Source organism: Vulpes vulpes, chromosome 1 (genome assembly GCF_048418805.1).
Source record: "Vulpes vulpes isolate BD-2025 chromosome 1, VulVul3, whole genome shotgun sequence".
NCBI lineage: Eukaryota > Metazoa > Chordata > Mammalia > Carnivora > Canidae > Vulpes > Vulpes vulpes.
Window position 1 is genome coordinate 19,686,277 of NC_132780.1, and position 24,258 is coordinate 19,710,534.

General features: G+C 44.5%; 1 long non-coding RNA gene and 1 pseudogene across 1 annotated transcript in view; one reads left to right on the forward strand and one right to left on the reverse strand.

Moving 5' to 3' along the window:
• LOC112909427 (uncharacterized) overlaps positions 1–24,258 on the forward strand; it is a 51,307-nt gene that overhangs the window by 5,481 nt on the left and 21,568 nt on the right. Inside the window, exon 2 of the long non-coding RNA XR_012001718.1 lies at positions 5,400–5,488. This is a non-coding gene — a long non-coding RNA (uncharacterized lncRNA). The remainder of the gene's footprint in view (positions 1–5,399; positions 5,489–24,258) is intronic.
• LOC140596072 (T-cell-interacting, activating receptor on myeloid cells protein 1-like) lies at positions 6,124–9,666 on the reverse strand (annotated as a pseudogene).

A 24,258-nucleotide genomic window follows, 5' to 3' on the forward strand; every position in this document is an offset into this window, starting at 1 on the left:
AATTTTATTCCTGAGACCGTGGTACTGACTTTCTGAGTTTTCTTGTAGTTCATTGAATTTCTTCATAGCAATTCTTTTGAATTTTTTTTTAAAGATTTTATTTCTAAGTTGACTACACGTCCAACTTGGGGCTCGAACACACAACCCCAAGATCAAGAATTGCATACTTAATCTACTGAGCCAGCCAGGTGCCCCAGCATTTTGTTTGTTTGTTTAGGAGAGAGAGAGAGAGAGAGAGAGAGAGAGAGAGAGAGAGAGAGAGAGAGAGAGAGAAGTGGGCAGGTGGGGTGGTGGGGGTGGGAAGGAAAGGGGCAGAGGGAGAGAGAGAATTTTAACCAGGCTCCATACCCAGAATGGAGCTGGATGCAGGGCTCCTTCTCAAGACCCTGAGATCATGACCAGAGCTGAAACAGAGGGTTGGACACTTAACCCACCCAGCCAGCCAGGCCCCCTGCCCCAACTCTTTTAAATTCTTTATCAGATCTCAATATTGTGTCTTTGAGTTTGGTTGGTTGCTGGAAAGTTGTTATTTGATTTTTATGATGCCATACTGTTATGATTTTTCATAGTGTTTGATGAGAAGTATCCGTGCCCCGGCACTTGAAGTAGCGAGTGCCTACTGATTTGGGTTAAGTTCTGTTCACTTTGATTCTAATCTGTTGGTTCAACAGGTGAGTCAGTAGGAGCTTTTCTTTTCTTTTCCAGAAGGTGGCGCTAGGGCACAATCTTGGTTTCTCTTGCTCGCGGTGTCTCCCAGCTCGCCAAGCCTCCCACGTAAATTCGAATATGCACGTTGGGGGAGAAGGTGGGGCCGGGTGGTGGTGGTGGTGGTGGGGAGCTATGCGCTTAGCACTGCTGCTTCGGGTCTATCTCTGCTGGAGGGAGTCCTTGAATAGGGGGGAGGGGTCCCACTGCTGCTCCTGGGCAGACAGGGAGATTGTTCCTTCAGCTCTGCCTGTTCCGTCTTGGAGTTCTCTTCCTCCAAAATAGGGGTGTTGCTGAAGAGCGGGGGAAGGGGGCGTCCCCCAGCTGCAGTCAGGCATGCAGACTTTCGCACCCGCCCTACACTGTCCCCCACCTCCACTGTCAACCCTGTAGTGCTGTAGCGGCCTGCGGGTCCCAGCCACCCACCTTCCACACACAGAAGGATGGCTCCCTGGTGTCCTGTGGGGCTGTGCAGAGGTGTTTTTGTTCAGGTACAGGCGTGGATTTGTTGTGTTTGAAAGGCGATAAGAAAAGGAATGACACTTGTCACCATGATGCTAATATCACTCTGGTATAAGATCTCAAACAAGTTTATAACAGTGCATGTACTTCATGCCACGGGAGACCAGATGTCACTCGCCCCCAAAGCACCTGGGCATCCCTCTGTGTACACAGGTCCTGGCACATGGTAGTGCCTCAACAAATGCACAATGGCTCACTGACAAGATGCCCAGTGTAAGCACGACTCACAAAGATTTTTTTCAAGGATGTGAAAAGATGCAAACTCACCATAACTCACCGTCTTCTTCCCACCCAGTGAACACGTCTCTTCCAGCATCACACCGTGGTCACCCACAGCCACCTGACAGGATAAGAGCTGGCTCGGAGATGGAGAAAACCTTTTCATTGCAGAGACCTACATGTGACAGCCTTAGCTCTAGCATTGAAAGTTTTTGAACCAATTTTTGCCATCGTCTCTTTTCATTCCTTGATACTCCAAACTGGACGAGGTTGTAAAACAAACCTCAAAATTCAAGTGGATATACCAGAAGAGGGAAGGCATTCCTCCCCTGAACCGGTTGCTGGTGAATTTGGAGGTGTCGTCGTTAGCTCAAACTGCTTTAACAGAACACCATAGACTGGGTGGCTCAACCAGCAAGTGTTTTTATTTCCCACAGTTCTGGAGGCCGGAAATCCTCAGATCAGGGTACTAAGTTTGGATTCTAAGCGAGGGCATTTTTCCCAGTTTACAGACTGCTGCCTTTTCCCCTGGATCCTCACATTGTGAAGAGAGATCATCTTTCTTGTGTATTTTATAAGAAGAGGCTAATCCCATTCATGAAGACTTAATCCCTTATGACCTAGTTATCTTCCAAAGGCCGCACCTTTGAACACCATCACATTAGGGATGCAAACTTTTGGGGAACACAAGTATTCAGTCCATAGAAGGAAGATATTCCAACTCAAGTGTTCTTATTCTTGGCTCCTCACTGGCTCCCGTGGAATTAAAAATAGTTCAGAATTCTAGTATGCAGAACTGACAACTCTGGCCCCGAGGATTTTTCTTTTATTTTCTTTTTTCTAAAAGATTTTATTTTTATTCATGAGAGACAGAGACATAGGCAGAGGGAGGAGGAGCACGTTCCATGCAGGGAGCCTGACACAGGACTTGATCCCAAAACTTCAGGACCACGTCCCGAGCTGAAGGTAGATGCTCAACTGCTGAGCTACCCAGGCGTCCTACTGAGGATTTCTTTTTTAGAATCTTTTAAAACTACAAATTCAATTTTTAGATAGAGTTACAGAACTAGTCAGGTTGTTTCATACTGGATGAATCTTGGTGGTGGGCTTCAAGGAAATAGTCCACTTTATGTATTCCCTTGTTACCCATTGCATGGCTGCAGGATTTGTAGTGATAGTCTCTGTTTCATGCTGAGTATTGTCAGTTTGTGTCTTCTTTCTGTTTACCTTCCTTTGTATTGCTAGAGGTTTGTCAATTCTCTTGATCTTTTCAAAAAATCAGTTTTTAGTTTCACTGATTTTTGCTGTTTTTTCCAACTCTATTGACTTATTATGCTTCTATGTTTATAATTTTTCTTCCATTTTTGTTTTAGATTTTTTTCTTAAGGTGTGAGCTTAGACCATCCTTTCTAACATGAGCAGTGAATGTTCAGCACTGATTTCTCTGTATCCCATTGTTTTATGTTGTATGTTTATTTTAATTCTTTTCATTGCATTTTAAAGATTTTTTTGAGACACCCCCCCCCCCTTGACCCATGGATTATATAGAAGTATGTTGGTTTAGTATGCATGTTTTGAGCTTTTCTTGTTGCTTCCTGTTACTGATTTCTGGTTTGATTCCATGGCAGTCCGAGAACATCCCCAATGTTATGTCTGTTTTGTGACTCAAGGTACAGTCCATCTTGGGGAGGACCTCAGGGCACTTGAAAAGAAAGTGCATCCGAGTGCTGTAGCAGGTGTTTTACATGATATCAGTCAGCGTATTGGTGGATAGTGTCATTCAGTTCTCATATGTTTGCTCATTCTCTGCCTGGTAGTTCTATCCAGTATGGAGAGAAGTATGTTGAAGTCCCCAAATACAATTGGGGATTTGTTGAATTCCTCCTGAAGTTCTTTTTTCCTTTCTTCAGGTATTTTGAAACTCTGTTGTTTGGCATATCCACACTGAGGATTGCTCTATCTTCTTGGTGGATTGACCTTTTATCATTATGTAATGTCCTTGGTTATTTTCCTTGCTCTGATACCAAAAGATACTTTACCTGAAAGCAGTGTAGCCACTTCTCTTTCTTTCTTTCTTTCTTTCTTTCGATACATATTTATTGAAAACACTGTAAGGGAGCCGCAGGTAAGACAGCAAAGGAGAGACATTTTTCTGATACATCTTTCAAAAATGAGGGCAAGGTATCTTCTCAGAAAAACAGAAAACTGAGATTTCCTACTCATGGGTGGAAAATCTGCACTGGGGGTGCCTAGCTGGCTCAGTCAGTGGAGAATGTGACTCTTGATCTTGGGTTCCAGCCCCACATTGGGCACAGAGGTTACTCAAAGAAATAAAATCTTAAAACACAGTTTCAAGTTTATAAAATGGAAAAAAAGAAAAACAAAAAATTACAGTCAATACAGTATGCTGTAGATGAAAGGATAGACAGGTCAGTGAAATAGCATAGAGTCCAAAAATCACCTGTTAGCCTATGCTAAGTTGATAGTTTTTTATTTTATTTTTAAAGAATATTTTATTTATTTTTAGAGAGAAAGAGAACAGACGGAGGAGCAGAGGGAGAGGGAAAGAATCTCAAATCTCAAGCAAACTCCTTGCTGAGCGCAGAGCCTGCTGCAGGGCTCAATCCTACGACCCTGAGATCATGACCTGAGCCAAAAGTGAGAGTCAGATGCTTAACCAACTGAGCCTCAGGTGCCCCTAAATTGATTGATTTTCTTTTAAAAATGCTAAGATATTTCAATGAGGGAAAGAATAATTTTTTCAAGATATGGTGCTGGAACAATTGGGTATCTGTCTGTTGTTAAAAATGAACAATGGGTGGCTGGTGGCTGAGCCTGGGTGGCTCAGTTAGTTGTCTGACTCTTGATTTCAGCTTAGGTCATGATCTCAGGATCGTGAGATGGAGCCTCCATGTTGAGCTTCATGTTGGGCATGAAGCTTGCTTAAGATTCTCTCTCTGCTTCTCCTGTGCCCCTCCCTCTCTCACATGCCCACATGCTCTCTCTCCCTCAACCTCCCACAACATGAACCCTGACTATGATTATGTTGAAGTAGATTAAGACCTAAATGTAAAATCTAAAACTATAATAGTTATATAAGAAAATGCAGAGAAAAGATCTTTGTGACCTTGGGTAAAGCAGATTCCTTAAGACACAAAAGCTCGATCTGTAAAAGAAAAAAATAATTCAGGGACTCCTGGGTGGCTCCTGAGATTGAGTCCTGCATCGGGCTCCCTGCATGGAGCCTGCTTCTCCCTCTGCCTGTGTCTCTGCCTCTTTGTGTCTCTCATGAATAAATAAATAAAATCTTTTAAAAAAGAAAAAAAAAAAAGAAAAAACGTATTTGGTTAACTTAAGCAAAGTTTACAACTTTTGCTCTTTAAGAAAGGTTTAAAAATAAAAGTCACAGACTGTAAGAAAAATACCTGTAAAGGAGATATTTGTTAACAGACTTGTGTCCAGAATATGTATATATTCTTACAGTTCATTATTAAAAAGATAAACAATCCAATTAAAAGCAGGCAAATATTTAATCAGATACTTTATCAGGAATTAAAATAAATGTTGTATAGTGACAGATGGTGACTGTGTATCATGGTGTGTATCCAGTAATGGACAGAATCATTGAATCAATATGTTGTGTGCCTAAAACTAATACAACACGCTTCTCTGATTGTGTTTTGATAAAAAATCTCAAAAAGACCAATAACACATGAGAAGGTGCTCAGCATCATTAGCCTATCAGAAAAATACCAAATCAAGACACACCAAATAACTATAAGAAACAGGTACATTCATACATACATTTATGGAAATTCATACATTTATGGAAATTCGGGGTATGACCCAAGTGACATGTTGTATCGGTGTAACAAAATACAGACTGTTCAGCATTGCATAAAGTAATAATTTGTTGGATAAATTTTTATGCCCTATCCTGTCCTCTGCCCCAGGTGAGGAGTACAGAAGAGGAAACCATCATCTTGTCCTGAGTGGTTCTCAACAGAGGTGAGAATGCACATTCCACTGGAAACCATTCCAGGTCAGTGGGTTCAGTGTCTTCAACACCCATCATTCCCCTCAGCAACTGTGAGACCTGTAGGTGGAGACGGATAGAGAAAGGTCAGAGGAGGGAGGAAGAAAAGGTTATTTCTCCTGGTCTCCAAACATAGGTTCTCCATCAGGGGAAGTCTACCCGCTTCTCCTTCTCCATATCTAGGGGTGTTTGAGAGAGTGTGGAAGTGTTAGTTTGTTTACATGATGATTGGGGCTTCAGCTGACTTAGTGAGAGATGAAAGAGATGCTGAATGTTCTTGCAATGACCAGACAGTCCTACATGATAAATATCCCACTGGAAATTCCAGTCAAGCCACTGTTGAGAAACATAGGAGGTGGGGCACTTGGTGCCTCAGGGGTTGTGGTTGTGTGTCTGCCTTTGGCTCAGGTCGTGATCTCAGGGTTCTGGGATGAGTCCCACCTCAGGCTCTCTGCAGGGAGCTTGCTTCTCCCTCTGCCTGTGTCTCTGCCTCTTTCTCTGTGTCTCATGAATAAATAAATGAATCTTAAAAATAAAAAAAGGAAAGAAAAGAAACACTGGAGGTCCCCAGAAAGAAAGTTTGGTATTTACAGTGCCCCCATACTAGGACAGCCCATGAAAAAGAGATGTGTTTGGTTGTTTTACTTGGCTCCACTTAGAGACTCGTTGTGGCTATGCCAGGTTTTAGGCAGGACACCCACCATAATAACCAGAAACGAGGCTGCCAGACCCAGTCAGATGAGGTTAACCTTGGTGTGATTTCCTGGTGCCATATCTGAGGAACCTGCAAGAGACAAGTGCTCAGCGCTGGCCACAGAGCACCCTCACTCCTCCTAGTCTGACTGTCATGAAGTCAAGGCCTGCTTGTGTCTCCCAGTCAGTGGATAGCCGAAACTCCCAAGCTCAGTAATCAGAGAAGAGACACAGAAGCACCTGGACGCAGATTACACTGTGTCCCATTGTCTCTGGGCGCGACGGTTTCTTAAAATTCCTAATCAGGGCAGCCCTGGTGGCGCAGCGGTTTAGCGCTGACTGCAGCCCAGGGTGTGATCCTAGAAACCCCAGGTCGAGTCCCATGTGGGGCTCCCTGCAGGGAGCCTGCTTCTCTCTCTGCCTGTGTCTCTGCCTCTCTCTCTCTCTGTCGCTCATGAATAAATAAATAAAATTAAAAAAAATTCCTAATCAGTTGACAAAATATAAACGCACATTAGTGAGGGCCAGGGGAGAAACCTACACGTGTGATGCGTCAGGACAAAGAAGAAATAATGCGAAGAGGAGAATGGATGGGGACGGAGGGGAATCTTAAAACCCCCAAAGACACAGATCACTGCTAGTCACAGGTTAGGTCACGTGGGGGAGAAAGCCACTGTTCTGCCTCCCAGTCTGTGCACAAGCCTTCCTTCTGATGTGATTCTCTGCTCTTGCCAGCTCCCAGGGCCTCAGTTCTGTCACTGTGACATCGAGAACGGCAACTCTGTAGAGAGAGAGTTGCACACATCGGCGAGCACTCTGATGCTGGAGTCCCTGGTCCCTGTGTAAGGCCAGGTCCCTGCTACAAGATTTCCCCAGATCAAAATGACAAAGTTCTTGAGAAGATTGGGAAGTCCCCGATCTACAATAATAGTGAGTAAAAGTCCTGTAATTCTTGTTAGATTTGAGATGGAAATGAGGTCACTCATTTCAAACTGGAGAGGCCAACCCATGAATACAGAGAATCACAGCCTTCCGGAGTAGAAACCCGCAAGCCAAAACCTCCATGGGAATTGGTGCTGGGTGGGCATGTGGGGTTTGGACAAGTCTGAGAGCTAGAAACTCTGGGGAGCTGATAATGGGGGCCTGGTCATGGGGTCTGAGAGTTTCACCTCCAGGATCTCCTTGTGAATAGCCAAGAAAAATCCCCTCCTGCTTCTGGCAGGGGAAGAGGAAAGGAAATAGCGCTCTGGTGAGCGCTGTGTTCTTTTTAACAAGGCCAGAGAAAACTAGTTAACTGAGCCTGACCTGCTGGGGTTTTTCAGAGTCTAACTGACCTATAGAAAGAGAAACACTCAACCCCAGCCAGCTCTGACCACCCTTCCCACCACGGCAGGGGGTGCTGAGAAACCCTGTGAGGGTCACACTCTGGGGGCACAGGCTCCCTGCAAGCTGGAGCCCTGATCCTGGGACCATAGGAAGCTCCCACCCCTTCACTACCAAGTCACTACAGGCCATTCCTTTGCCCAGCACATCGTGGCTGGTCATCAAGCACAAAGTACTGGGTGTGCCAAAAGCCAGAAAAACCCAACAAGCAAAAAACAACAACAAAAACCACCAGTTTGAAGAGACAACAGCAGCAAAATCAAATGTAGAGATGGCAGAAATGTTGGAACGATCAGCTCAGGAATTTAAAACAATTGTGATTCACATGCTGAGGCTCTTGCAGCGAGCAAGAACAGATGGCAATGTAAGCAGGAAGATGGAAATCCTACAAATGACTCAAGAAGAAGCTCTAGAGACTGAAAACACTGTGGCAGAAATGAAGAATGCCCTTCAGTGGGCTTGTTGGTGGCCTGGACATGCCGAGGGGAGAGCCGCTGTGCCTGAGGATTTGTCCACGGAAGCCTCCAAAACCATATAGCAAACAGAAAACAAGACTGGAAGAACACAGAACAGGGTATCCAAGGGTTGGGGACAGAGGTGTAACCTGTGTGTAATGGGATTAACAGGAGGAGAGAGAAACAAAAGAAATTTAAGAAATAACAACTGAGATTTTTCTCCAAATGAACATCAGACATAAAACCACAGATCCAGGAAACTCCGAGAAGAGCAAGCAGGATAAACATCAGAAACAAGACAAAAACTACCCCTATGCGTGTCATTTTCAAACTAAAAAGTAAAGATTCAGAAAATCCTGAAGGAAGCCAGAGGAGAGAGCACCTCACCTGTAGAGGAGAACCAGTAGGAATCCTATCCGACTTCTTGGAAACCACGTGGGCCGGAAGAGAGTGAGCGAGATGTTAAAGCATTGAGAGAAGAAAGCCACCGACCTGACACCCCGAAAAATTATCCTTCAAAAGCTAATAAGTAAAGACTTTTTCAGACAGACAAAAGCCGAGGGAATTTGTTGCCAGTGCACCTGCCTTGCAAGAAATGTGCAAGAGGGAAGGTGACACATATCAGGACCTCGGATCTGCGTGGAGAAAGGCAGAGCATCACAGAAGGAATAAATAAAGGTAAAGATAAGCGCTTCTCTTTTTCTTGCTCTTCAATGATCTAGCAAGTAACTGTTTGAAGTGACCGTAGCTACACTGTATCTGACTGGGTTTGTTCTGTACACATATGTGTGTATGTGTCTATGTGTCTATGTGTAAGTGGAATGAACCCTGGCGAGGCTGCAAGGCATGCAAGGGGGTTGGGGTTATTTTATTCTAAAATCGTCTCAGTTGTTACCTGTCACCCACAGGTCTAAGCTGTTGCTGGGCTGTGAGGCCCAGAAAGGAGCGTTGATTTGGTAGTATACACATCTGTAACTGCCATTGTCCCCGACTTTCACAGTCCAGAAGGTGAAGCGAATCACATCCCCTAATGATCTCTGGACATCTACAGGTTCAGGGGTTCCCTGCTTCAACAGAGCAAACACGATAAATGCAACCATGAGGTCTGTCTTCTGGTACTGCAGAGTCACAATGTCTCCTGGTCTCACCGTAAGCCTCATCTGAGCCAGGAAAGGAAGGTTTAGGTAAGCTTCCTGGAAGAGAAAGAGGGTCAGACATCATGGGGAGAAGCTCAGGGTGCCCTTCATCCCTGGTGTCTTCGAAAAGTCTTTTCTCGGGGCGCGTGAACCCAGGGGGTACCAGGCCCACCTTTGCCCAACTTTGTGAGCAAAGTCTTGTCGAGGGATCAGGATTTCCCTTTCATTCATTCCTGATAAGACTAGTGCCCTCAGACTGCTCCTGCCATTGTTGAGCCCTATGTGGGAGAGGAGACAACCTAATGTCCTCCCTTCTGAGTCCCTCTTGAGCCTCTTACGCAGGAGGGGCAGATAGATCAAGCCAGACTCTTTCTGGGACACTTCCTTCCCATCTGTAAACACAAGAAGGATGTCACTGGCTGGGGAACACTGGTGGGGGAGCCTCTGTCTGGCAGTATTTGCAGCTGTATTTCCCAGAGTCTTGCTGACTCAGGTTGACCAGGTGGACTTCAGCCATTCTACTCAAATGATCCATGGACATCCAGGGTAGTTGGATTCACCCCTTGCTGAGAGTAAACTCTATGTTCCTGACAGGAGTCCAGTGTCTCAGGGTCACATTAATCTTGGCAAGTGCCAAAAAGCTGGATGAGGCACTAAGGAAGGGTTTGCAAAGCATCTGTGAAAAGAAGAAGAGCCCAGGGCTGGATTTGATGAGCTTGTCATCAAATGACAAGGGCTTGTCATCAAATGAGCCCTTGGAGAAGAGCTCATGAGGTAACTGTCAGAACGGCGCTTGGCCAGAAAACAAGAGACAGACAGCAGGTGTTGATGAGGATGGGAAGAGCAGAGATCCCTGTGGGCTATTGGTGGGAATGTAAGTAGGTACAGACACCGTGGAGAACAGTGTTGTGGTTCCTCCAAAAGCAACAAATAGAACTGCCTTGTGATCCGGTGATCCCACTTCTGGGAATATACCTGAATGAAGTAAAAACACTATCTCATAAAGTTATATGTGCCCCCATGTTCTCTGCAGCATTATTTACAACAGCCAAGACTCATAAACAATCTATGTGTTCACTGATGAGTGAATGTATAAAGAAAATTTGGTGTGTGCATCTATATGATGGAATATTATTCACCCACAGAAAAGAAGGAAATATTGCCACTTGTGTCAACATGGATGGATCTGGAGATCTTATGCTAAGTGAGATGAGTCAAACAGGGGAAGACAAATACTGTGTGATGTCATTTATATGTGGAATCTAAAAAAAGGAGGGGGGAAGGGAAAGAAATCATAGATACAGAAAATGGATGGTTGCCAGAATAAAATGGGTGAAGGGGTCAAAAGGTACAAATCTCCAGTTATAAAGTTAGTCCTGTGCAGCAGGGGGGACTGTACTTAATACTGTGGTGCTTATTTGGAAGTTGCTAATAGATCTTAAAAGTTCTTGTAACAAGAAAAAAAATGACCAAAAAATTGTCAGCTGTGTGGTGGTGTTAAGTACATTTATTGTGGTGATCATTTCCCAATATCTACAAATCTTGAATCATGTTGTGCACCTGAAACTAATATGATGTTATATGACAATTATATCTTTAAAAAAAATGGGGCACCTGGGTGGCTCAGTGAAGCATCTGCTTTTGTCTCAGGTCATGATCTCAGGGTGCTGGGATCGAGCCCTTCATCGGGCCTCCTGCTCAGTGAGGAGTCTGCTTCTCCCTCTGTCCCTACCCTCTCGCTTGTGCTCTCTCTCAAATAACTAAATTAAAAAAAAAAAAAAAGAGGACAAAGCCTCTGCCCCTTGATGAGACCTGGAGAAGCAGCATCGATGCTGCAGAATGAGGGCAAAGAGGATACCACCGAGCAACACTCACCATCGGTCATCTTGCTTCCTTGGCCAGCACACAGCCCTGTGAGAGAACCGTCCATGAGACATGAGCACCCACCTGGAGCCCCGTCCTGAGGGGCCTCCCCGGGGCTGCCGCTGCGAACAGACCCTGGAGGTCATGCACCTGGGTTCTCATTTCCCCACACTGGTCTGTGGCTGCAGCTGTGCTCTCAGCGACTGCCACGTTTCTCCCAGAAGGTCTCTTGCTCGGCTCACTCCTCACACGGCCCCAAGATCTGCCCTGGTTCCATAGAAACCCTTCTGTTTTCGTCTTCTATCCAAACCACCCTTATTCTTGGCATTTGCTACTTGAGTCCGTGTTCTATTTCCTTGATTCCCCATCCCCCAGGGAAGAAGGCAGGACCACGCAGGAGATTGGTGAGCCTGCACTGGGCAGTGCTGCCGGCTTAACTCCTGATGATGTCTAGACCCTGAGCGGATTTGGGAGCCCCCAGACAGTCTCTCCTCTGCGATAAGAGTAACCCCTGTAATGAAGGTTTTTCGATGCCCTGGGTGGCATGAATTAAGACAGAAATGATTTGGTCATAAAAGCTGAGAGTTTGTAAAAGTCTGCATCTCATGGCACTGGAGACACAGGATGTCAGCTCTAAGCAGGTGGAAGCCAGGGACTCTGTGTCCTTCACCTCAGCATCCCCAGCGTCCATGCAGGTCCTGAAGGTACTAGGACCTCAACGAATGCACACTGACTGGCTGACGAGATGCCCAGTGTAAGCACAGCTCAGCGTTTATCAGGACAGTAAAAAATGCACTCTTAGGGCTGTTTAAGTCATATCTTAATCCTCAAGGACCAATGACAGGACGTTCCAGATAGACACTGACTCCATTTGTGAATCTTACTGATGCTGGGTCCTCTACTAAATCATAATCTTTTTTTTGGAACGCTGTGTTTGTAGGATACTCCAACACTGGCTACACGTTGGGCTCCCCGGGGGGACTGTGGGAACTCCCAGAGCTGATGGTGACATCAGCAAGACGGTGGGCTGCAAGGGCCCCCACAAAACCCAGTACAATAAAAAGACAGCTACAGATTGATGGCAATAGCTCTGTGAAATCTCTGGACTGCAGCGAAGTAGCGGCAGAAATGCTAAGAGCTCAAAAACCAGGCAGAAGTAGAGAAGCAAGGGCAGCCTTTGACCTGCTGCACTGCATCTCTTAGTCCAAAGCAGCTTGGGACCAGGGGGGATCCCCTCAGAGGGGTTGCACCCCACGGGGAAGGAAAAGCAGGAGAACCCCAGCAAGCCTCACCCTGGGAGCCTGTACAGGCTTTGCTTCCAAGAACCCCATAGTATTCACCCGACACTGCTCCTAGCTGACAGTGGTCCACAGTCCTGGCCACTGGGGCTCCCTGGGGCTAGAGCTGTCACTGCAGTGGGACCTGCTCCCAGGAGCCCCTGTTGCTGCTGTGCCCAGTCTCTGTGACTGGGACACCACGGTGCCTGACCAGGGACACCGCTGCTCTGCGCCCGGCCCTTCAGTACAAAGTTGAGGTTTGCCCACTCATCCTGTCCTCTGGGTCCTGAATTGCTCACACGGTTACCAGGTGATGCCTGCAGCTCTGGGTGCTCCTCCCTGTGGGTCTGGAGTTGGGAATCAAGCCTGCCATCCCCAGAGTGTGCCACTGCTGCTGCACCCTGTCATCCTTGTGCCACTGCTGTGTCCCCTCCCTAGCTGGAGCTACTAAGGCTGGTTTGCAAGACCCAGACCCCACTCCCATGGGAGACCCGTACATGTCCACTCCTCAGTCACTACTGCAGCTGCCTTAGGGGGAAAACCTCCCCACCAAAGCCAGACCAGAAGGGCTGGAAGAGGTGACCACTCTGCCAAATGTGCAGATATCGATGCAGCGCCACTGGAAGCATGAAAAAGCAAGCAAATGACCTCACCAGGGAACACAGTAATTTTCTAGGAGTGGACTCCAAACAAACTGAGAACGGTAAGCTACCTGAGAAAGACTTTAAGGTAATTATTTTAAGGAAGCTCCTCAGGATTCAAGAGAACATGTGTTGGTAACTCCGTGAACTCAGGAAAGCAATGCATGGACAAAACAGATGTTCAACAAGAAGAAAGACCCCCGATTGGACAGACCTTGTCTGTGCATCAAAGCCCTGAGGCCTAGACCCTTGTATCTCCTGTCCAGTCCCTGCAGAGAGGTGGAGCCCCCAGGACAGACCATTCCCTGCTGTAATGACCACACCGGATGGGCAGGATATACGCCGCTTCAGCTGTTGCTGTAATTCTGCGTAAAGGTGGAGGACCCACAGCACACATGGAGCAAAGTGAGCAGTTAGGGTGGTGAGAACAGGCTGCTCTTTGCCCAGAGCTGGTGGAGAATCAGGGCAGAGAAGGGATGGGAGAGTGAGAGTCCAGTTCATCTCAGTTAAGAAAAGTTTGTCAGCATCATGAAGCAGATCCTACGGGATTCCCACTGGAACTCAGGGCCCTTGACCTGCCATCTCCCGACTGAGGACCACGCGGCGTTCTGAAACATTCATATCTCTTTGGTTCCTACCTCCTCAACACCCACCCTCACTCAACCCCGCAGACACTGCTGGTGGGACTCTCTGCCTGCCTCCCGCCTGGGGTATCCCTCTGAGGCTTGAGGGCTTCACTCTACCTGTTGGAAGAACATGTTGGTTGGATACAGACTTGCCCACCTGGCTTCTTAGCACACTGGCATCTCATGGCCATCCTGCACATCACCCACACAGTGATAAGAGGAGATGTTGTCAGAAGTCTTATCTCAGAGTGGGTGCCTCACAGCCTGATAACAGCAGCTCATGTTCTGCCAAGAGCAGAAGCGAGCAGGGACCTGCTTTCTTCACTGACAGACGATGAGAGTTTTCTGTGAGGGATTTCCAGCAGAGAGAGCACCTGAGCCAGGGAGAGGACAAGGGATGATAGAAGGATTCATTCCCCCACGGAAGTAACAGCAATCTTCCTATGCATACACAGTCTGTAATCAGTGTGAGGGCCCTGCAGATGGTCATAATTATTCTTATTGTATGGATAAGGGAATCAAGCCCCAGCACCATGTGATGTATTTCAAATGTAATCAACCAGCATGTGCAGGAGTGGAAGTTCCAAGCATGTACTGAATTCACTCCTTTCCTGGAAAAACAGTTGGGTAACTTACAGTGTGGACCCCTTTTACCTTCCCAGGATCAGGCTCTTTAGGGAATAGTCTAGGGTATTGGAATCAGAGGAATCTAGTGAAGACAGAGGTAAGCCATGGTGACCACCACAAGGCAGGGCTTACGCCCACCCTCCTTGTGGACACCAAGGGTGTCATGGCACCTGCAAAAGGACATTCTGGGATGCACTTCCTCCCCACACTTGTTTGAACCTCACCTCCTTAGATTCCCCAACCTATGTTTGTATACTACCCCTGAGGACATGTATACTCTGAAGACCCTGTGCACACATTCCTCTTCATATCCCTTTATAACTGGGCAAAAACAGCAGTGCATTTGGAGCCAGACAGGTCTCGGTTTGAATGTTTACTTTTATGCTGCTTCTCTGTGTGGTCCCAAGCAGGAACCCTCAGCTTTTGGTCTCAGGGCCCTCTTGTATTCCTGTGGGCCTAATTCCTATCACAGAGGATGCTTTGCATTGCCCAGAGTAGTATTTCCCATGGCATGAAATAGTTCTGTGGGATGATTTTTTTAAAAAATTTTTATTGGAGTTCAATTTGCCAACATATAGCATAACACCCAGTACTCATCCCGCCAAGTGCCCCCTTCAGTGCCCATCACCCAGTCACCCCAACCCCCTGCCCACTTCACCTTCCACTACCCCTTGTTCATTTTCTGTGGGATGATTTGAGGATGCAGTGACCTAGCATCTTGTGCTTTACTTCAGTGACTTTCAATCACATTAAGCCCTTTTGATCATATCAAGGATAAAGGCTCAATGTAGGATGGGCACTTCTATGTCTTGCTAATCATCCTTCTAACAAGAAGTGAACCATCCTGAGCTCAGAAACCTAAACAGCAACCGCACATGGCTAGAAATCCCAACCTTTTCCTTCTGCATACACTTACAGGAACCTTCTGTTTTTAGTAAGTGAATCTGGATTGTTGTTGAAAGTATTGCTTGAAAATTTCCATCCTCTGATAAATACAGTTAAATAAAAAATATTGAGTTACTAAAAATAAAATGTTAAGTAGATGTAGGCACAGAGCATAGTCATGGGTATGGGATGTGAATTTTTAAATATTGACATCATTTGTTGGAGGAAGCCTGTCTAAAGTCGCTAACAAGACCCTATACGTGTGAGTGAATACAAATTGATTGTATTCCCTTCCAACTTCATTACCTCCCCTACATCTCTTACTCAGTCCACCCCCATCTAGAGTCCCAATATAAGCAGTCCAAGAAACTTGCCCAAGCAGACGAGGCAAGGAATCCAGGGATCATACTGGCCCTGAAGCCTTTGCTATAAATGCCCTGCTTTGGTGTTGCAACCATGAAAGAGAGGGAAGCCCCTATGGTGGCACCTTTGGCCATTCCTCCCCTTCTTTCTTCTCCTGGGACCCGTGGGTTTTGTGACTCACCCACATTCTTGTGGTGAGAACCAGGTGGTGTGCATGAACAGCCCCACAAGCAGCTGCTGCTTTTGTCAAAATCCTCCTCTGAACACGCCCAAGTGCAGGTTCCAGTTCTAAGTTAGAAAAGCCTGAGGCCTGGGACCAGAGGATTCTCTTTGAGGAGACGGAAACAGGTTGATACTGAGAAGATTGCTCATTCCCTGGTTCGTGGGAAAGATGCTGGACACTGGGATGAGGTGAGGTCATCTGCGCTGCTGAATACACTTTTCGAATGGCTATAGCGAAACACTTCATTGATGTCCTTACAAATGGTGAAACAGTGCCACTCATCCACCCAAACCCACGCACAAGGGTCTTCCTTCCTTCCATCATGGAAGGTTTATATCTGCATAGTTATTGATGAAACAAACCAAAATATCAGTTAGGCCAAAGAAGTTGGAACAATGTGATTGACCAATTTGACCCAATTAATATTTTTAGAATACTGCTACACCCAGCAATTGCAGAGTGTACATTTCTGTCAAATACACATGGAACATTTACCGAAATAGGTCATATGCACTGTTGGAGCAAGAAGAGAGGAAAGCAGGAGGAAGGGAAGGTTTGTATCTCTCCAAGTGGGAGCTCTAGATCCTATTTAATATAAATGGAGGCGATTTCAGCCTGTGTTGATTACCTTGGACTTAGAGTGGTTTAAACATGCCCGTATATTCTTTTCTATTCATCACATCAAAAATCAGAGTCAGGGCAGCCCCGGTGGCCCAGCGGTTTAGCGCTGCCTTCAGCCCAGGGTATGATCCTGGAGACCTGGGATCGAGTCCCACGTCGGGCTCCATGCACGGAGCCTGCTTCTCCCTTTGCCTGTGTGTGTCTCTCTCTTTGTGCCTCTCATGAATAAATAAATAAAATCTTAAAAAAAATCAGAGTCAAGTTCTCCTCTCCTTGAACATGGGCCATTTTTAGCAGCTTCTTTCTGACAACTGGAATGCAGGTAAGTGTGCAGAGAAGGGTGAACTCAGCTGGCCTGCTTTGCTCAGACACCGCGTGTCACTAAGAAAAGCCTGTCTTCCCATCAGGGCTTACCTTCGGCAGCTCCTGGAGGATGAGCTCTAAGCCCTTGGAGTATGCTGTCTGGTCACCGCAGCAGCGAGGGTGGTGTCCCCCTGCAGTCCTGGGCAAAATCTCTGTAGATAATTACATGCTCTGGGAGAAGTCCGTTTTTAAGGCAATCTTTAGGGAAAGCGAAGAGGTGTTAAACATCCATCTAACCAGACAAGTCGAGATGGTGTGCCACTTGCTCGGAGGTAGTGAGAACCCAAGATCATGTTTGTGAAGGTCCTGTTGAAGATGCACAGATAATCCAAACCCAAATGTGAGGAGAAAGAAGACGAAGCCCACTGAGACCTGTTCAGAAAAGTCACCAGCCTATAATCTCAGGCCATGAAAATCAAGGGAAAACCATTCAAGAGTGAAGAAGATGAAACGTGGCCATTAAGTGCAAAACCGTGATCCTGTCCTGGAACATCTCACTGCAAAAGGAGGTCCTGGGACAATTGGCAGAACTCGGAGGAGCTCTGAGTACTAGAAGGCAGTCGTGTGTTGGTGTGGAGTCCTGACTCACAGAGGTGTCCTGTGGTTGGAGAAGAGCACACCAGTATTCATAGGGATCACACACTGGATTGTGGGAGTGGATGTTGGAGCAACACTGTAACCCACTCTTGATTGGTTTGCAAATCAGAAGACTTTCATGCTGTACTTGGAAACTATGTGTAGGTCTGAAGTTGAAAATGAATTATCTACAAAGTGTATTTTTCTTTAAAAGGATGTTATTTGTATGTTGTGAAATTATTATTATTATTATTAAAAGATTTATTTATTTAATTTATTGATTTATGATAGAGAAGAGAGGCAGAGACACAGGCAGAGGGAGGAGCAGGCTCCATGCCGGGAGCCCGACGCGGGACTCGATCCCGGGACTCCAGGATCACGCCCTGGGCCAAAGGCAGGCGCCAAACTGCTGAGCCACCCAGGGATCCCCCTATTGTTATTTTTAAGTAGGCTCCATGCCCAATGTGAGGCTCAAACTCACACCTCTGAGATCAAGAGTTCCATATTCTGCTGACACTCCATGAGATTTTAAAAATAGATTATTAAATTATTAAAGAGTATTTTTTAATCTTTTTAAATATTATTATTAAAGATTATATTAATCTTTTTTTCTTTGAGATTTTATTTATTTGAGATAGAGAGAGGGAGAGAGAGCACAAGGAGGAGGGAGAGGAAGAAGCAGACTCTCCACTGAGCATGGAGTCTGGCACAAGGCTCAATCCCAAAATCCCAAGATCATAATTTGAGCCAAAGACAGGCACTTAACCAACTGAGCCACCCAGGTTCCCCAAGATTATTTTAATCTTAATTTTCTGCATTTTCTAATTTAATATACACTCATTTTAATTCCATTATATGGGTAGGAAATATCAGAAAGGGAGACAGAACATAAAGACTCCTAACTCTGGGAAACGAACTAGGGGTGGTGGAAGGGGAGGAGGGCAGGGGGTGGGGGTGAATGGGTGGCGGGCACTGAGGGGGGCACTTGACGAGATGAGCACTGGGTGTTATTCTGTATGTTGGCAAATTGAACACCAATAAAAAATAAATTTATTATTAAAAAAGTTCCATTATATAGATGTCATTTAGGTTTTCCTTAAGAATCAATAGAGGAATGACCCAGCAATTGCACTGCTGGGGATTTACCCCAAAGATACAGATGCAGTGAAACGCTGGAAACACCTGCACCCCAATGTGTATAGCAGCAATGTCCACAATAGCCAAACTGTGGAAGGAGCCTTGGTGTTCATCGAAAGATGAATGGATAAAGATGTCGTATATGCATACAATGGAATATTCCTCAGCCATTAGAAACGACAAATAACTGCCATTTGCTTCCACGTGGATGGAACTGGAGGGTATTAGGCTGAGTGAAATAAGTCAATCGGAGAAAGACAAACAGTGTATGTTCTCATTCATTTGGGGAATATAAAATAGTGAAAGGGAATAAAGGGGAAAGGAGAGAAAATGAGTGGGAAATACCAGAGAGAGAGACAGAACATGAGAGACTCCTAACTCTGGGAAACGAACAAGGGGTGGTGGAAAGGGATATGGGCAAGGGAATGGGATGACTGGGTGACGGGCACTGAGGAGAGCACTTGATGGGATGAGCACTGGGTGTTATGCTATATGTTGGCAAATTGAACTCCAATAAAAAAATATACAAAAAAAAGGAATCAGTAGAGGAAACATTCCCATTATTAATAGATTTCATGAACTACTATAAGCTAAATAAATACAAAGAAAGCTCAGTGCATTTTACATCTTTTGTAATGCTCAGTAGCTGAAAATTGTGGCTTCATAATAATTCTTAGTTCAAAAATTCAGTAGTAAAGACTAGGTAAAAATTCATGTCCTAATGTTTGGTCCTCTGACTACCCGAAAGAATAAGAACTTTATTTCATGAATGGAAATATCTCCAGGGGATCCCTGGGTGGCGCAGCGGTTTGGCGCCTGCCTTTGGCCCAGGGCGTGATCCTGGAGACCCAGGATCGAATCCCACGTCGGGCTCCCGGTGCATGGAGCCTGCTTCTCCCTCTGCCTGTGTCTCTGCCTCTCTCTATCTCTCTGTGACTATCATAAATAAATAAAAATTTAAAAAAAAATTAAAAAAAAAAGAAATATCTCCATTCTGCAATATACTTTCTTTTTCTTTTAAGAGAGAGAGTGGGGGTGGGGACAGGGGCGAGAGGCAGAAGGAGAGGGAAAAAATCTTAAGCTGAGTGCAGAGCTCAACGGGGGGGGGGGGGGGGGGGGGGGCGCTCAATCTCACAACCCTGAGACTATGACCTGAGCTAAAATCAAGAGTCAGATGCTTAACTGACTGAGCCACCCAGGTGCCCCCTGCAATTTACTTTTCACACACTTTGCCTTTAAGCATTGTTTTCCATAATCTGATAAATAGGATCAAGTAGAGAAGTAGTTATAACAATTCCAATCAAGGATATACAAGCACTTACTTAGATAATGGGGGTAGACAGGCAAGCCAACCATCTCCTAAATGGGTTAGTTTGTGGCCTCCCAAAAGATGTGGAACTCCAAACCACCAGTACCTATGCATGTGGCTTTTTTTTTGTTTTTTGGAAATAGAGTCTTTGCAAATGTACACCTGTTCAGATGAGGTCATTAGGGTGCGTCCTGATTCCATATCACTTGTGTCCTTATAAAAAAGAGACACAGGGGATCCCTGGATGGCTCAGTGGTTTAGCATCTGCCTTTGGCCCAGGGTGTGATTCTGGAGACCTGGGATCGAGTCCTGCATCAGGCTCCCTGCATGGAGCCTGCTTCTCCCTCTGCCTCTCTGCCTCTCTCTCTCTGTCTCTCATGAATAAATAAATAAAATCTTTATATATATAAAAAAAGAGAGACACAGAAGGAGTAGACCAGTGACAAGAGAGGCAGAAAGGGGAGTGATCTGTTTACAAAGATGTGGCAAGGCCAGAAGCTAAGAAAAAGGTAAGGAGCAGATCTCCCCAAAAGCCCTCAGAGCCTGGCTTTTCCAGACTTCTACTCTCCATACTGCAAGAGAATAAATGTTTATTGTTTAGAGCCACCAAGTTTGTGGTACTGTTACAGCAGCATCAGGAAATGAATACAGCCACTTCTGCTGATTACATCATTCCATACCAATATCTAGCAAATTTTTGATTAACCAAAGAATTCCCATTCATCTCAGTACCAGCCTCAGTCAGATCTTTTGGCTTGTAGGGATTTGGGGTCTGTATGTTCGTGCTGGAGGCCGGAATCCATGAATCTGACCACGCTTGGCCACTGATTTCACATGAATGAAAATCTTGTGTGTTGGAGAGGGGTGGTCTACATTAATGGGATAAGACAACTTGTGAGTTTTTGAGATTGGGTTTTTTTCATTAAGAAAATGCCCTTGAGTTTAGCGCTGCCTGCAGCCGGGGGCGTGATCCTGGGGAACCGGGATCGAGTCCCACGTCGGGCTCCCTGCATGGTGCCTGCTTCTCCTTCTGCCTGTGTCTCTGCCTCTTTCTCTCTAGCTGTGTCTCTATGAATAAATAAATAAAGTATTTAAAAAAATAAAGTTTAAAAAAAAAAAAGAAAATGCCCTTGATATCTGTTCAAATTGTTGTATGTCTCAGTCTCAATAATTTGTTAATTTTTATTCCTGAGCAGTAGCCCACATGGGTGTGTAACTCTCCACCTCCAAAAAGACATTGTGGATGTTCCCTGGCTTTGGCTATTGCCAGTAAAGCTCATACAAACACTTATGTACAAGTTTTTGTGTGGATGTAAAATTCCATTTCTCTTTTTATTTTTAAGATTTTATTTATTTTTTCATGAGAGACACAGAGGCAGAGACACAGGCAGAGGGAGAAGCAGACTCCCTATGGGGAGCCCGATGCAGGATTCGATCACAGGACCCTGGGATCACAACCTGAGCCAAAGGCAGATGCTCAACCACTGAGCTACCCAGGTGCCCCATGATAAGAGACTCTTAACAATAGAGAACAAACTCAGGGTTGATGGAGGGATGTGGGTGGGGATGGGCTAGATGGGTGATGAATCACTGAATTCTACTCCTGAAACTAATATTACACTGTATGATAACTAAAATTTAAATAGAAATTTAGAGGAAAAAAAAGAATCATGTACCCTACCAACTGAGCCAGCCAGATGCCTTGCCATTCTCTAATTTTTTCCCAGTACTTTTATCATGGTAAAGTACATAAAATGCAAAATTTAGTACCTTGACCATTTTGAAATGTACAATTCAGTGGTATTAAGTACGTTCACACTGTTGTGAACCACCATCCACTTCCAAAGCTCACTTTTTTCAGAACTGAAACTCTCCATTAAACCACTCCCCAATTAAAAAAAATATTCCTTACTGTTGGTATTTGAGAGTTCTTGATTTATTCTAAATAAAAGGCTTTTGTCAAATGATGTGAGCCAAGCTACTCATGCTATTTGACAAAGTCCAGGCATGAGGGTTAATCCTGAAAAATTGGGAAAAGCCACAGCCGGCTCCCACTGATTCCTCTCACTTTGTTTTTGGCCATCTTCAGCATCATTATAATATTATTGGGGAATTTTTTTAAAGATTTATTTATTTATTTATTTATTCATGATAGACACACACACAGAGAGAGAGAGGCAGAGACACAGACAGAGGGAGAAGCAGGCTTCATGCCGGGAGCCTGACGTGGGACTCGATCCCGGGACTCCAGGATTGTGCCCTGGGTCAAAGGCAGGCGCCAAACCGCTGAGCCACCCAGGGATCCCCCCTATTGGGGAATTTTCACAAAATAAATATGGAAGTCTAAAAATAATAAAAATCTCTAACATGCTTCTTAGAATAAAACCCAATGCCCTACTCCCCCCACCCTTGCTCTATAATTCCTCTAATATGAGTAATGCTGAGTTTTTGATCAGTTAAAGGTAAAAGAAATCCGGAAACTAGCCCAATTAGAGCTATCATTGAAGAAGTCGAATATGAATAAAATGGTTTAAGATTAATGGAAAAAAGGTTTTAGCTAGTTCTGTGTCTCTGTGGGAAAGAATCAAGAGGTCTGGACCTCTTGATGGTGTCTTTTGAATAAGACAAAGAGATGACAATTAATTAACCAATGGAACAAATATTTTGATAAAATAGGTTGTAGGTATTGTAAACTGATGGAGGAAAGTTCCATCCATATTTCTGCATATAACCTTTGACTATAATAACCCCTTTCATGTAACCATATTACCATAGACTTGTTTTTCCACTAAAGTAGGTTATGCTCTGTCTAGCACCTTTGTCTTTTGTGTCGCATTCACTGCTTTCTCAAGAAATCAATAAAGGTGTTAATTATAGCAGTAGAAGCTGAAAGGAAAAACATTTCGTATGAAAAAGATGTTTCTTAATCTTTAGAGTGATCTAAGATGCTTGCGATAAAATGTAAAATGTAATTATCTATTAAAAAAGAAACTGGAAAAACAAAGAAATGTAAAAGGATATAAATAAAGCCCCTCCAAAATGATCAGGAGGAGATGTATGCACCCTGACTCTGTGTGTGTGTGTGTGTGTGTGTGTGTGCATGTGTGTGTGTCTCCTCATTTGCCAACATCGTCCTTTCCTTTGAGAGACCCACCCCAGCTGGAGCTGGACTCCAGCAGTCAAATACAGGATTTGCAAATATTTTCTCCCAGACCGTAGCTTGTCTTTTGAATCCTCTGTCTTTGGCAGAGTGGTAGTTCTTAATTTTGATTAAATCTAACCTAATGCATTTTTCTGTATTGGTCATGGTTTGGTGTCATGTCTGATAACTCTTCACCAAGCCCTCGATTCTGATGATTTTCTGCTATGTTTTCTTTCCAAGGTTTTCTAATATTACATTTTAAATTTAATTCTTTAATCCATTTTAATTTTGTTTTTATGAGGTTTGATGTTTCAGCAAACCAGGAATATAGAACAGAACATCCTCAGACATACAAAGGGCATCCATGAAAAATGTACAAGTAATCGTATATGTAATGGTGCACAATGAATGCTTTCACTATAAGACCACGTAGAAGGCAAGGATATTCATCCTCACTAATTTCCTCAATAGCATTTTGGATATTCTATTTAGAGAAATTAGGCATACAGATTAGAAGTGGAAGAAGTAGAACTGTCTCTAGTCACAGAGAATATGATGAACTGTGTAAAAATTTCTAAGGAATCTACAAAAAAACTTATATGAAATAATGTCTCACCTTGGCAAGGTAGCATGATGTCTCAGTAACAAAATTTTAAAAATTGTTTTTACATGCACATCCAGGGAACCACTGTAAGTGATAATTCAGGAGGCAGTATCATTTCTATCACAGCAATGAACATGAAAAACTTAAGGATAAAATGTAGTTGACATATGTTACACCTGTACAGTAAAAAAGGAATGCACTGATGACGGAAATGAGAGAATGAGAGAAATATAAAGATATAAACTGTGCCCCTGGATCAGAACACTCAATATTATTAAGATGTCCATTCTCTCCGAGTTGATATATAGTGTGAACACAAGTCCAATCAGTATCCCAGTAGCCTTGGGTAGAAATTGACAAGGTGATTCTAAATTGTATATGGAAATTTAAAAGATCTAGAAGAGCCAGCATAATTTATTTTTTATTTTATTTTTTAGTATTTATTTTTTATTTTGTATATATATATATTTTTTAATTAATTTTTATTGGTGTTCAATTTACCAACATACAGAAAAACACCCAGTGCTCATCCCGTCAAGTGTCCACCTCAGTGCCCGTCACCCATTCCCCTCCAACACCCGCCCTCCTCCCCCCTTCCACCACCCCTAGTTCGTTTCCCCGAGTTTGGAGTCTTTATGTTCTGTCTCCCTTCCTGATATTTCCCAACATTTCTTCTCCCTTCCTTTATATTCCCTTTCACTATTATTTATATTCCCCAAATGAATGAGAACATACACTGCTTGTCCTTCTCCGATTGACTTATTTCACTCAGCATAATACCCTCCAGTTCCATCCACGTTGAAGCAAATGGTGGGTATTTGTCGTTTCTAATCGCTGAGTAATATTCCATTG